At 41.4% G+C, this 14,410-nt stretch overlaps 2 pseudogenes; both read left to right on the top strand.

The window, feature by feature from the left end:
* The first annotated feature begins 3,177 nt into the window (after positions 1–3,177).
* Positions 3,178–3,296, top strand: LOC134897958 (5S ribosomal RNA; annotated as a pseudogene).
* Positions 3,297–9,711: 6,415 nt separating this feature from the next.
* LOC134897957 (5S ribosomal RNA) lies at positions 9,712–9,830 on the top strand (annotated as a pseudogene).
* The last annotated feature ends 4,580 nt before the right edge of the window (positions 9,831–14,410 follow it).

Below are 14,410 nucleotides of genomic sequence, written 5' to 3'. Positions count from 1 at the left end.
TTCCATTTTGAAAACCAACAGGGAATCCCTGATCTTCCAAGAAAAACCCCAAGAACCAAAAGCTGATGCCAAGATTCGATTTGTAGGGACCTTCTGTCCTCGAATGGCGTCTATTAAAAAATGCCATTCAAAAACACCTACCTGTCCTACATTTAGATCCAGAGTTATCACCTTTATTGGATCCCACCTTGCAAATCAGTTGGAGGAGATCTAAGAACATTAAAGATACGCTGGTTCAGAGCCATTTCTCACGTGAAATGACCAAATCCAAACTCCCAAAGGGATCTTTTCCATGTGGGCAATGTAAGGCTTGCCCACAGATACTGATAACTGACAATGTCAAGGACAGACTTGGCAATGATATTTCTATACAACACTTTTTTAACTGTGACACACAAGGGGTAGTCTACTGTCTAATCTGTGATTGCAATCAACGATATGTAGGCATGACGACTAGAAAATTCAAAACCAGGATTTTGGAACACATGGGTTCCATTCGCAATTCATCATCGGATCTTCAGAAAGGCAAAAAACTAACATCAGTGGCCAGACACTACCATGCATCACATCATGACTCACCTTGTGAGATGCGCGCCTTTGGCCTAGATAGAGTCCACCTAGGCGTACGCGGTGGTGACTTAAGTAAAGAACTTATTAAGAAGGAAAGTGAATGGACTTTCAGGTTAGGATGTCTCAAACCATTCGGTTTGAATGAATATATAAATTATAGTGCATTTCTTTAATTAACTTCCTATCCAGTATTAACTCATGCGCCGTCCCTTCTCGTCTCCTCTTCCACACACCCCTCAGCACACCAACACTGAGTACACCCCCAGCAATCACATTTCATACACATCGGACTCAACCATCTCATCACAGCACATTCTCTCCCACCTCCATCATGCACACAGCACCACTTTTTTCCACATCCTGTCACCTCCAGTCCAATAACATGCACCTCACACTCCCCAATCCCATCCATATTCTGGGATATAGCCCATTCCAACATTAATCACAACACACAATTCCTCCAACAATAGTTATTTACAACATCACTCCCACGCATCCTTACAGCTCACACAGCACTATCATTGTGCACCCACTCATATCCCCACACCATTACCCCCCCCCCTTTTCCTACAACCTCACCACACTACACTACCCCCACGCCCATATAGGGTACATCAACTGGCACACATCACCTCACCTTTCCCTAACCTACCCAAACCCCCCCCCCCTCCTCATCCCTTCTTTTCACCCCCTCATTATATTCCCTTCCCCCCCCCTACTCTACCTCCCTTCAACTCCACTACTATTTATCACCAGCCTCACCCCCACACACAGACACACTTTCAAAATTCCCCCCCCCCTTCCCCCTCACCCCAAACCCTCCCCCCCCCATTTTTCCACAGCAATTCCTACCACCTCCATCCACGCCATTTACACACCATATATTTACAAATTATCCTCTCATAATGTCTTTAGCGTTCGAATATAACCCTGGTTAAGACATGCTGTCTTAATATATTTGGATATTTGTATGCATTTAACTGCTTATTTCTTGTTTATTTATATTTTATTTTTTATTATTTATTGTTTAATTTTTATATTTATTTTTATTTAATTTTTATTTTTCATTTATTTCACTTATCGTTTCATAATAATAATTGTTATGCTCACTGATATTTAATTGCCTTGTTTATTTCTCATTTCTTTCCGTGCAATGGGCCACTAATTGCAAGTTTAATAGGGATCCAATACAAATCAGAACAGCAATTCCACCTGTGCAGCAATTTGCAAACGCAGGACACACCTCCCTTCTGATTGGACATTGACCAGCCCCTTTCAAGATAAAGCCCGCACGATCCCCTCCATGAACAGGAAGTGATCAAGCCCGGTGAACGGGTGAAACGCGTCTTCCGTTCCATACCCCACTGCCTGGGGGTGACAGCCGATTCCGGACAGCCTGAACTACGAGCAGCTTATTCTCACGCAGCCGCTACATCAACCCGCCGCCGCCACACACTGCCGCGACGGGACTTTGAACATTGCGCACCTTCCCCCTTCAGCCGCATCAGCCCTGCAGCCACGATTGGACATTCCATCATCAGCCTGCAACAGACTTACACAGACCACGTCTCTGGAATACACCAGGTAGACCGATCTGCTCTGCGGCTATAACAAACTGCTCAAACCTCAGCAACCACTGTATCCTGCATTCATAACATGCTTGGACTCTGATACGGATATCCCGTATGTATACTGCACTTTGCCGCATACCAGTGACTGATCGCCCCTGCAATTCCGGGTAACATCTGCATAATTGCAGTATTTCTCTTGCACATTTATTGGTATCTAATTTTAGATGCTTATTTCACAATATTATTTACCTAACCTGTTTAAATATTATGCAAGTATCTGCTTTATAGGCAGTCGGCACTTAGCGGCATCATACTGTTATTACATAGGATATTGCCAAGTTTCGATGTTCAGTTATTAATCTGACCTATTCCTTTGGCTCAGCATTTTATCACAACATTTTTTCGTATTTTCGTATCTTCCTATATTATATCAAGCTTTTCTTCTATCCCCCCCCCCTTTTTTTGCCTTGCGCCCTTCCACTGATCCATCTGGAGCATAGTTCAATAATAACTTTCTCCACTATCATTATCATCAAGTATTTCTGTAGCTCTGAATACAGTGGCACATAATTAACCCTAATATATCTGGATAGAAGTGTTGTTATTATCTCCTTATCTTCCTACCTGATACCATTTTGGTACAAAGGATATTAATTGTATAACATCTAATTGATGGTGTTGCATGGTTTAAATCATCTTAATTGTCTGCCAATTTTCTACAAGTTGTTTTCTATTACATCAAGTACCTATATTATAGGTACCATCAGCACCCTGCAATTAAGTAGCTCATTGACCATCAACTCTTCCTAAAATACATAACAGCATTGTTCCCAACCTTCCCTCCCCCCCCTCCCTTTTCCTTTTTTTCCAGCTTTCACTAATTTCAGGACTCTCACCACTGATTCAGGGGTAATTATCCCTGTCTAACGGTGGCAGCAGATCCCCTATTTTCCTCTCCTACTCATTCTACTCTTTTATCTTCTCCATTTCGTGAACTCTCATCAGTGATTCCCGAGCCTTCGATATCAAATATTTTTTCTACTTTCATACCACACTGGTAACGCCCGAATCCTTCCGATCTTGGAAGCTAAGCAGTGTAGGGCTGGGTCAGTACTCGAGTGGGAGACTCTTGAGGAATACTCAGTTTAGTAGAAATTCCTGGACGGTTTTGCTCAGCGTCTAACACTGACAGCAGATTCATCTTGCTCATTCCATCTTTATCCTATCTGTCTCCTTACCATTACTCATAAGAGATTCAAATCGCCTCATCATTTCAGGCCCCCAGCTGTTATTTTCTGTATTTTCGCACCCAGGCAGTCCAGAACCATTATTCAGTATTTACACTGTAATTAAATTTTGTTCTGTGTTTCCTTCTTTCCAAACCCCCCCCCCCACCCCTACCTTGATTTTTGACAGTATATTCTACTACCATTTTACCAATTGTTGTTAATAAAATTTGTATTTAATTTCTACCAATTGTTTCTTCTGAGACTTCCATACATAAACATACAAGAGTGCACCCACAAAAGAGTCTTCTTTTCTCTTCTTTTTGTCGCATGTCTTACCACTGACTCAGGGTGCACCACCAAACTCAAGATTTAATTAGAAAACATTGGTTTTCTCTTTGTATTCATAATATTTTGGTTTCTAACAATATCTATTAGATACACCATTATTTTCCAGTGCGGTATACCCCCAATACATTCATGTATTCAGTACACTGAGTTAAGACTCAGCTTTCCATACCTTGCACGGCCTTATATACCCTGTTACAGGATTTCTTTCCTCTTGGATAGTAGTCGCCCCTGTTACAATATCTTTTTTTCCCTTTTCCCCTCCCCCCCCCCTTTTTTACTGTTATATTCAAGGCAATGACAGCATTTTCATTAAAAACTGAACTAACTTCCAAACGTAGAAACATAGAGGAATTTGGAGATATCTTTTCAGATACTTTTCACAATCCCAGCACTCCTAAAGATTGGAAATCTGATCTATCCAAATTACAGAAGAACCTACAAAAAAGGATCAGACTTACCTGGGACATCACCACATTAGAAAATTACCACAAAAATAAATTGTCACCCAGAGGCCTACGACCACGTATCTTCCCCTCCTTCCCTCTGGCCACGGACAACCTAAAAACTGAATGGGAAAACATCTTATTAAAATGTTCCAATGAACTAATTTTAATCCTGATCAAACACGACAATCTGATATTAGATCAAGTAGAAAAAAGCATTGAAGAATTGGGACAAAACTTAGAAACCTGGGAGAAAGACCTGACTTTTCAAAACACTTTTGAAAAATACAAGAAAGAATTGGATACATATGAAACCAACATTATAGAAAGAAAACGTACCAAATTCTTACGAGATAAAAACGACTTCTCTCTAGGAAAAATCTTTCGTTGGAACTCTCCTACTCCACGACCTAGAGGAGGACCAATTAGAGAAGATCCGAGCTCTTCTGAATTGGAATCATCCTACAGTGAAGACTCCTCCACGGAACACCCCGAAGGAAGCACTCTCACCTATAGATATAATAAGAGTGAGGACCCTTTTTTAGGGAGAGGCCAACGTACAAGAGGCAGAAACAAGCCTCAAGGCCGACAAGAAGGGGGGGGGGCGAAACACAGACAGAAACAAGCGGGATTGGACCACCCCAAGAACATCTCACTATCCGGTACGGACAACCAGGAAGTGATAACTACTGACAAATTGCAAATTATTAACCTCAGCACCAAAACCATTACGGAAGATCAATTGGAGGTTCTCAGCAAGGGTCTATCTTTTTCACCAACATCACCCTTTAATAGGTTTTTGTGGGAGAAGGATCTCAGACTCTTCGGTCGCAAATTATTATTAAAAAAATTCTTTGCCAAATCCCCTGTTGACGCAAGTATCAAGATTCCACCATCCAGCCACTCAGGACCCTTGGAGGATCCTAGTATATTAATTCCATCACTGACCGAAGAAGATCATACAGCTATCCAAATACTGGAGGAATTGCATATGGAATCAGCTTCGGACATTCCCGCCTCACGGAAAACAAGACCAATATGTAAACTGAAATCCACTTTTTTCCCTCCTGACACCAACAGCCCAGAAATCAGGGTCTTTTTAGATCTGGTCTCTAAAGAATTTGATGAGATCCAAACCAACTCCCGCAAAAAATGTCTCACTAAAAATCTCAAATACAGAGAGAGACAAGCCCTAAAAGAGATTAAAACGTGGACTGACACCGTCATCAAACCCTCGGATAAGGGAGGCAACATCGTTATATGGCCCACCACAATGTATGAGGAGGAAGTACGGAGACAACTTCTGGACACATCCTGCTATACCAAATTACCACTTAATCCCACAGCAAAATTTCACAAGCAATACATGCATATGATTGCAGAGGCATTTGCCATTGGGGCCATTACACAACAAGAGGCTAAGTATCTTGAAGTCTCGAACCCCAGGGTACCTACATTTTACTTATTACCCAAGATACATAAGAACATCAACAAGCCACCTGGGAGACCCATAGTGTCAGGAAACGGTGGACTCCTAGAAACCCCAAGCAAATTTCTGGATTTACATCTCAGAGACCATGTCATGACATTACCCTCCTATCTCAAAGACACCTCTGATCTCCTACGGAAAATACATGACATATGTCTAGATGATAACTGTATCCTAGTCACCTTAGACGTAGAAGCTCTGTACAGCAGCATTTCACATTCACAAGGGGTACAAGCCACGAAATTCTTCCTGGATATGGAAGAAAAAAATATATTTAATGATTTCCTATGTGAAATATTGAGCTTTGTTCTCAATAAAAATTATTTCACTTTTGGTGACCAATTTTTCCAGCAAATCCGGGGAACAGCAATGGGCGCAGCCTGTGCTCCCACATATGCCAACCTGTTCCTCGGCTGGTGGGAACAAACAATAGTCTTCAATGATGACAATCATCTTTATACACAACATATCATCAACTGGCTGAGATACATTGACGATATCTTTGTGATTTGGGAAGGAGACGAGAAACTCCTATTGGACTTCATAAACATCCTCAATGCAAACGATCTGAACATCTTTCTCACTCACTCAATCAATCAGTAGAGACAAGATATCTTTTTTGGACTTGAACATCTATAAGACAACAAGTGGGACCCTGGCTACAGAACTCTTTCGCAAGGATACAGCCACAAACAGTATATTGCACCAGACGAGCTCACATTTCCCACCTACTATTGAAAACATCCCTAAGGGCGAATTTCTTCGTCTTAGACGGAACTGCACAGAGGAGAAGGTGTATAAACAGAAGAGCAGAGAACTTGTGACCAGATTACAAGCTCGGGGATACAGTAAACGCTCTCTGAAAAGAGCTCAACATTCCATTTTGAAAACCAACAGGGAATCCCTGATCTTCCAAGAAAAACCCCAAGAACCAAAAGCTGATGCCAAGATTCGATTTGTAGGGACCTTCTGTCCCGAATGGCGTCTATTAAAAAATGCCATTCAAAAACACCTACCTGTCCTACATTTAGATCCAGAGTTATCACCTTTATTGGATCCCACCTTGCAAATCAGTTGGAGGAGATCTAAGAACATTAAAGATACGCTGGTTCAGAGCCATTTCTCACGTGAAATGACCAAATCCAAACTCCCAAAGGGATCTTTTCCATGTGGGCAATGTAAGGCTTGCCCACAGATACTGATAACTGACAATGTCAAGGACAGACTTGGCAATGATATTTCTATACAACAGTTTTTTAACTGTGACACACAAGGGGTAGTCTACTGTCTAATCTGTGATTGCAATCAACGATATGTAGGCATGACGACTAGAAAATTCAAAACCAGGATTTTGGAACACATGGGTTCCATTCGCAATTCATCATCGGATCTTCAGAAAGGCAAAAAACTAACATCAGTGGCCAGACACTACCATGCATCACATCATGACTCACCTTGTGAGATGCGCGCCTTTGGCCTAGATAGAGTCCACCTAGGCGTACGCGGTGGTGACTTAAGTAAAGAACTTATTAAGAAGGAAAGTGAATGGACTTTCAGGTTAGGATGTCTCAAACCATTCGGTTTGAATGAATATATAAATTATAGTGCATTTCTTTAATTAACTTCCTATCCAGTATTAACTCATGCGCCGTCCCTTCTCGCCTCCTCTTCCACACACCCCTCAGCACACCAACACTGAGTACACCCCCAGCAATCACATTTCATACACATCGGACTCAACCATCTCATCACAGCACATTCTCTCCCACCTCCATCATGCACACAGCACCACTTTTTTCCACATCCTGTCACCTCCAGTCCAATAACATGCACCTCACACTCCCCAATCCCATCCATATTCTGGGATATAGCCCATTCCAACATTAATCACAACACACAATTCCTCCAACAATAGTTATTTACAACATCACTCCCACGCATCCTTACAGCTCACACAGCACTATCATTGTGCACCCACTCATATCCCCACACCATTACCCCCCCCCCTTTTCCTACAACCTCACCACACTACACTACCCCCACGCCCATATAGGGTACATCAACTGGCACACATCACCTCACCTTTCCCTAACCTACCCAAACCCCCCCCCCCTCCTCATCCCTTCTTTTCACCCCCTCATTATATTCCCTTCCCCCCCCCCCCTACTCTACCTCCCTTCAACTCCACTACTATTTATCACCAGCCTCACCCCCACACACAGACACACTTTCAAAATTTCCCCCCCCCCTTCCCCCTCACCCCAAACCCTCCCCCCCCCATTTTTCCACAGCAATTCCTACCACCTCCATCCACGCCATTTACACACCATATATTTACAAATTATCCTCTCATAATGTCTTTAGCGTTCGAATATAACCCTGGTTAAGACATGCTGTCTTAATATATTTGGATATTTGTATGCATTTAACTGCTTATTTCTTGTTTATTTATATTTTATTTTTTATTATTTATTGTTTAATTTTTATATTTATTTTTATTTAATTTTTATTTTTCATTTATTTCACTTATCGTTTCATAATAATAATTGTTATGCTCACTGATATTTAATTGCCTTGTTTATTTCTCATTTCTTTCCGTGCAATGGGCCACTAATTGCAAGTTTAATAGGGATCCAATACAAATCAGAACAGCAATTCCACCTGTGCAGCAATTTGCAAACGCAGGACACACCTCCCTTCTGATTGGACATTGACCAGCCCCTTTCAAGATAAAGCCCGCACGATCCCCTCCATGAACAGGAAGTGATCAAGCCCGGTGAACGGGTGAAACGCGTCTTCCGTTCCATACCCCACTGCCTGGGGGTGACAGCCGATTCCGGACAGCCTGAATTACGAGCAGCTTATTCTCACGCAGCCGCTACATCAACCCGCCGCCGCCACACACTGCCGCGACGGGACTTTGAACATTGCGCACCTTCCCCCTTCAGCCGCATCAGCCCTGCAGCCACGATTGGACATTCCATCATCAGCCTGCAACAGACTTACACAGACCACGTCTCTGGAATACACCAGGTAGACCGATCTGCTCTGCGGCTATAACAAACTGCTCAAACCTCAGCAACCACTGTATCCTGCATTCATAACATGCTTGGACTCTGATACGGATATCCCGTATGTATACTGCACTTTGCCGCATACCAGTGACTGATCGCCCCTGCAATTCCGGGTAACATCTGCATAATTGCAGTATTTCTCTTGCACATTTATTGGTATCTAATTTTAGATGCTTATTTCACAATATTATTTACCTAACCTGTTTAAATATTATGCAAGTATCTGCTTTATAGGCAGTCGGCACTTAGCGGCATCATACTGTTATTACATAGGATATTGCCAAGTTTTGATGTTCAGTTATTAATCTGACCTATTCCTTTGGCTCAGCATTTTATCACAACATTTTTTCGTATTTTCGTATCTTCCTATATTATATCAAGCTTTTCTTCTCCCCCCCCCCCCCCCCCTTTTTTTTGCCTTGCGCCCTTCCACTGATCCATCTGGAGCATAGTTCAATAATAACTTTCTCCACTATCATTATCATCAAGTATTTCTGTAGCTCTGAATACAGTGGCACATAATTAACCCTAATATATCTGGATAGAAGTGTTGTTATTATCTCCTTATCTTCCTACCTGATACCATTTTGGTACAAAGGATATTAATTGTATAACATCTAATTGATGGTGTTGCATGGTTTAAATCATCTTAATTGTCTGCCAATTTTCTACAAGTTGTTTTCTATTACATCAAGTACCTATATTATAGGTACCATCAGCACCCTGCAATTAAGTAGCTCATTGACCATCAACTCTTCCTAAAATACATAACAGCATTGTTCCCAACCTTCCCTCCCCCCCCTCCCTTTTCCTTTTTTCCAGCTTTCACTAATTTCAGGACTCTCACCACTGATTCAGGGGTAATTATCCCTGTCTAACGGTGGCAGCAGATCCCCTATTTTCCTCTCCTACTCATTCTACTCTTTTATCTTCTCCATTTCGTGAACTCTCATCAGTGATTCCCGAGCCTTCGATATCAAATATTTTTTCTACTTTCATACCACACTGGTAACGCCCGAATCCTTCCGATCTTGGAAGCTAAGCAGTGTAGGGCTGGGTCAGTACTCGAGTGGGAGACTCTTGAGGAATACTCAGTTTAGTAGAAATTCCTGGACGGTTTTGCTCAGCGTCTAACACTGACAGCAGATTCATCTTGCTCATTCCATCTTTATCCTATCTGTCTCCTTACCATTACTCATAAGAGATTCAAATCGCCTCATCATTTCAGGCCCCCAGCTGTTATTTTCTGTATTTTCGCACCCAGGCAGTCCAGAACCATTATTCAGTATTTACACTGTAATTAAATTTTCTTCTGTGTTTCCTTCTTTCCAAACCCCCCCCCCCCCCCACCCCTACCTTGATTTTTGACAGTATATTCTACTACCATTTTACCAATTGTTGTTAATAAAATTTGTATTTAATTTCTACCAATTGTTTCTTCTGAGACTTCCATACATAAACATACAAGAGTGCACCCACAAAAGAGTCTTCTTTTCTCTTCTTTTTGTCGCATGTCTTACCACTGACTCAGGGTGCACCACCAAACTCAAGATTTAATTAGAAAACATTGGTTTTCTCTTTGTATTCATAATATTTTGGTTTCTAACAATATCTATTAGATACACCATTATTTTCCAGTGCGGTATACCCCCAATACATTCATATTTATAGAGTTACCTGCACATACAAGGATGTGTCTGACCACCAACATGGATTTGGAGCAATACCCTCAGTGTCTTTAAAAACTGTTTTAAAGGGTGTAATAGGAGCTCAGGTCCCATCAACCATCAAAACAAGCTATTGATCAGACAACCAATAAGTGACAACCTGAAGTAAATAAAACACAAGAAACACTGCCTAGTTATGAAACATAAGTACTATTATTAATATATACTGTAATACAGCCTTAACATTGGGGACGCTGAGGAGACATGGTCCTCCCCAGATGAGGCTACATTTCTCAAATTAAGTACTAGAGGGATGGCAACAAGATTGGTCACTTGTTTATCAACATCTGGCTTTGGCCACTATTAAAGAAAAACTGAAGACTTTATGCAAGAACAGTAGATGACTGCATATCTGTTAGTTTTTGTGCTTTGTGTTATCCTTGGTTTTGTTATTTGAGATCAGTATTTGCAGTCTTTTGCTTTTTATGTTATTTGGGGAAGACTTTGATCCTCATTGATACCAGATTGATGACTTATAATCACGTTTCATGGACAGACGGTAATAATACTGTAGCGCTCATACATTAGTGTTTCGCTCATTACTCAGGTTACTGTATATCTAAAATCTGTGTTGTCTGCTGCTTGGAATATTATTTTGCCATACCACAGGGTTTGCTATATGTACTGTATATTGCACATCAAGCTTAATTCCAATGAATTACTTTCTGCAAAGAAGAATTATAATATTGGTAATAAGGAATTACTGATCATCAAACGTGAAACACCATCTGGAGGGTTCTGTCCATCTAATGACAGTTTTTACTGGCTGGAGAAATCTGTATTTAATATGACCTGCAAAACACTTTTTCTGTAATCAGCCCAGATGTACTTTATTCTTTTCTTGTTCTAACATCATTCATTCATAATTCATAATGTCACTCATCCAGAAATGTCAAAGCTGATTATGTTTTTTGAACTCCATCTAGGAGGAACCTCCAATATAGGTATTATTTATAAAACTTGAAATAATAATGTGCTTTACAGTAGCCAATTAACCTGTTCGTATATCTGTGGTGTGTTAGAGGAAGCCAGAACCCACAGGGGAAAGGAAACCTACTGTAAAACATGGTAAGAACACATTTCATACACATACAGACCTGGATGAAACTATGACCCCAGCGCTGTAAGGAAGCATTGCTAACAACTGTGTAAAGAGATGTTAAAAAACATATTCCTTCATACCAGACGTGTGCTTGTAACAATAAACTTGTCATTTCGTTTACTTCATCCTCTTACTATTCCATCTCACCCATGGAGATCAGTTTCTATGAATTTCATAGTTGATTTATTTCTTCTATAACAGAAGACAACAGTGCTGATTGTGCTGGGCTATTTCATAAATGTGGCTTCTTTTATCCCAATCAACAGGATACCCACTGCTGATCAGATCACATATTTAGTGCTTCAAGAAATATCCAGACTCCATGGAACAGGCATCACTATTGGGCTGCGGGAGGTGAGGACTGCACCCGGGAGTCACCTAAGAGGGGGTAACACCAAAATGCTGGTTCCTACTAAGTGACTGGGAACCGGGTGTTGCAGTGTAACATTATCCTCCAGCGCCTGGATTCTGGCACTGAGAAGGAGCCGGCAGTGCAGCCGAAAACAGAGGGGTGGGGAGAGGGGAGGGGGAGTGTTGCCTTGAGGCCATGCCCCTGTTCAGAGCACGGGGGGGGGGGGGGGGGGGGGGGGTCTATTTGGTCCAGAATGCCTCTGCTTCATGGCATTCCTGATATTATACAGTAGCTTCAGAGTTATTCAATTTATCTTTAAGTTCTCAAAGAGTTTCTATACTGCTCTGTAACTAACCTTAATCTTTTTTCTTCTTACCATATACAGGCTAATTGGGAAACTGAAAGTATCAATTAGACTCCTGAACCACGGGACTAATTCTGGTATGTTTGATATTGAACAGCAGCAGAGAAGCAGCTGTGCAATGCTGTACAACCGAAATGCTGATGCAGAAGGAGTACCATCCTTTATTAAATCTTCCTGGTGTGTATGGCCAATACGGCATGGTCCGGGCCGAAGGGAATTTGGCCCGACCACTGGGACAACTGTCCATTGGTTATGTGTGCAGCCACCCTTACAGTGGTAGAACCCACATTGTTTGGAATCCTGGAAAATGATCTGGCCTCCTGCCTTAGTTAGGCCTCATTGCAGAACCCACTACAGCACCGCCACCTACACCACCTAAATTCAGAAAACTCCTGTTTCAAAGTGGTCCCAGGCATGAATCTACAGCACCAGAATCAGAACAGCCAATATCAAATGTACACAAATATGAATACACAAGAATAGCAAGGCAAGAATAAATGTGCTCAAAAGGGTGTATCATTGGTGGTGCAACCAGAAGTCATCCTCCGTGCGCAAGTTGCTCTTTTGGGCTCTCCACAGTGTTGCTAGATATGTAACTGTTTGCATGAAATATAATTTAGGAATATTGAGATTAAAGAGATAATGGGGAAAATTTAATAGGGTGCGAGAATCAGAAAGTGAGAGATTTTGGTAAAATTCTCCTGTTTTTTTAAAGTGGCAATCATTTACATGGCAAAACCAGGTTGATTTTGCCATCTAAACGATTGCCACTTTAAAAACAACAGGATTTTTTACCAAAATCTTTCACTTTCTGATTCTCACACCCTACTACATTTCCCCCATTGTCTGAATTAAAATACCATTAATGATGAAAGGTGATTTTAAAACATAGTGAATGTTATAGATACAGTATATATTTTATAGTAAGAAATAGATTAAATAGGTTGAATGTATGAGGTAAAGTTTTAGATGATTTAGGAAATAATGTTTTGTATATGTGTGCATATACTGTAGAGGTGTATTTGTGTTTACTGTAAAACATTGAGTAGGGAACAGGTTTATACTGCTCAAGCCATAAATGAGGCTAGAGAGGTAATACAGTAGCTGGCCTACTGTCCGAGCCTTGTCGATCGGCCTGGGGGCTTAACCCTATATCTGCAGATATACGCAACTAAGATCTCCGTATTATCTGACTATTATTATATAGTAATATTATTCACTCGGTGTGCATTAGGGAACACAGTTTTTTTTCCTACACAGAATTACCCCTCCCCTTTTAGCACCTGAGTGACATTACAATCTGATTGAGCAGCTTTCCACCTTGTGTATTGTATATAGAGAGGCACAAATGGGTCAGCATTAGGAGGGATTGCTGACTCTAGTAGTGCCAAAGGGGAAGCCAGGGGTATCCCCAGGTAAGCTGGCTCTCAGATGCTGTAGGTGCCATTACCATGTGGCCTTACACTGGGAATTTAACCCAGATATATATATGTAATTATTTATGGGGTGGGTGTGGGGTGCAGTGGCCCCTGTGTCGGTATGGGTGGGCTGCTGCAGGTCGGCACACCCTAACACTTTATTAACACTTATTATTTTTCCTATCACTTTGTATATATTATTTTAATCACACCACTTACATAGCACTTCTGTGCTTCTTATTAACCCCTATTAATTTTCACCTGTGTGCTGACCTGGGGTGGCCGACCTGTGCCGACATTGTGGGGTCCTGCACCCCGGGCCCATACCTAGTATTAGGGACCCCCAGTGACGGAGAAGCCTTGTCGATCGGCCTGGGGGCTTAACCCTATATCTGCAGATATACGCAACTAAGATCTCCGTATTATCTGACTATTATTATATAGTAATATTATTCACTCGGTGTGCATTAGGGAACACAGTTTTTTTTCCTACACAGAATTACCCCTCCCCTTTTAGCACCTGAGTGACATTACAATCTGATTGAGCAGCTTTCCACCTTGTGTATTCTACTGTCCAGTTATATTGCAGGCCAGAGACAATGACAACATAAGATCATTGATGCTAACACCCCAGACAAATATATTTACACTTTAAATAATCAAATACCAATTTTATGACTCCAAAATACATTCCCTGCTTGCCACCTCTGGAATGTGAATGGA

The sequence above is a fragment of the Pseudophryne corroboree genome, chromosome 3 (assembly GCF_028390025.1).
Source record: "Pseudophryne corroboree isolate aPseCor3 chromosome 3, aPseCor3.hap2, whole genome shotgun sequence".
Lineage (NCBI taxonomy): Eukaryota > Metazoa > Chordata > Amphibia > Anura > Myobatrachidae > Pseudophryne > Pseudophryne corroboree.
Note: the sequence above shows the minus strand (reverse complement) of the source record. Positions and strands in the feature narration are given on the sequence as shown.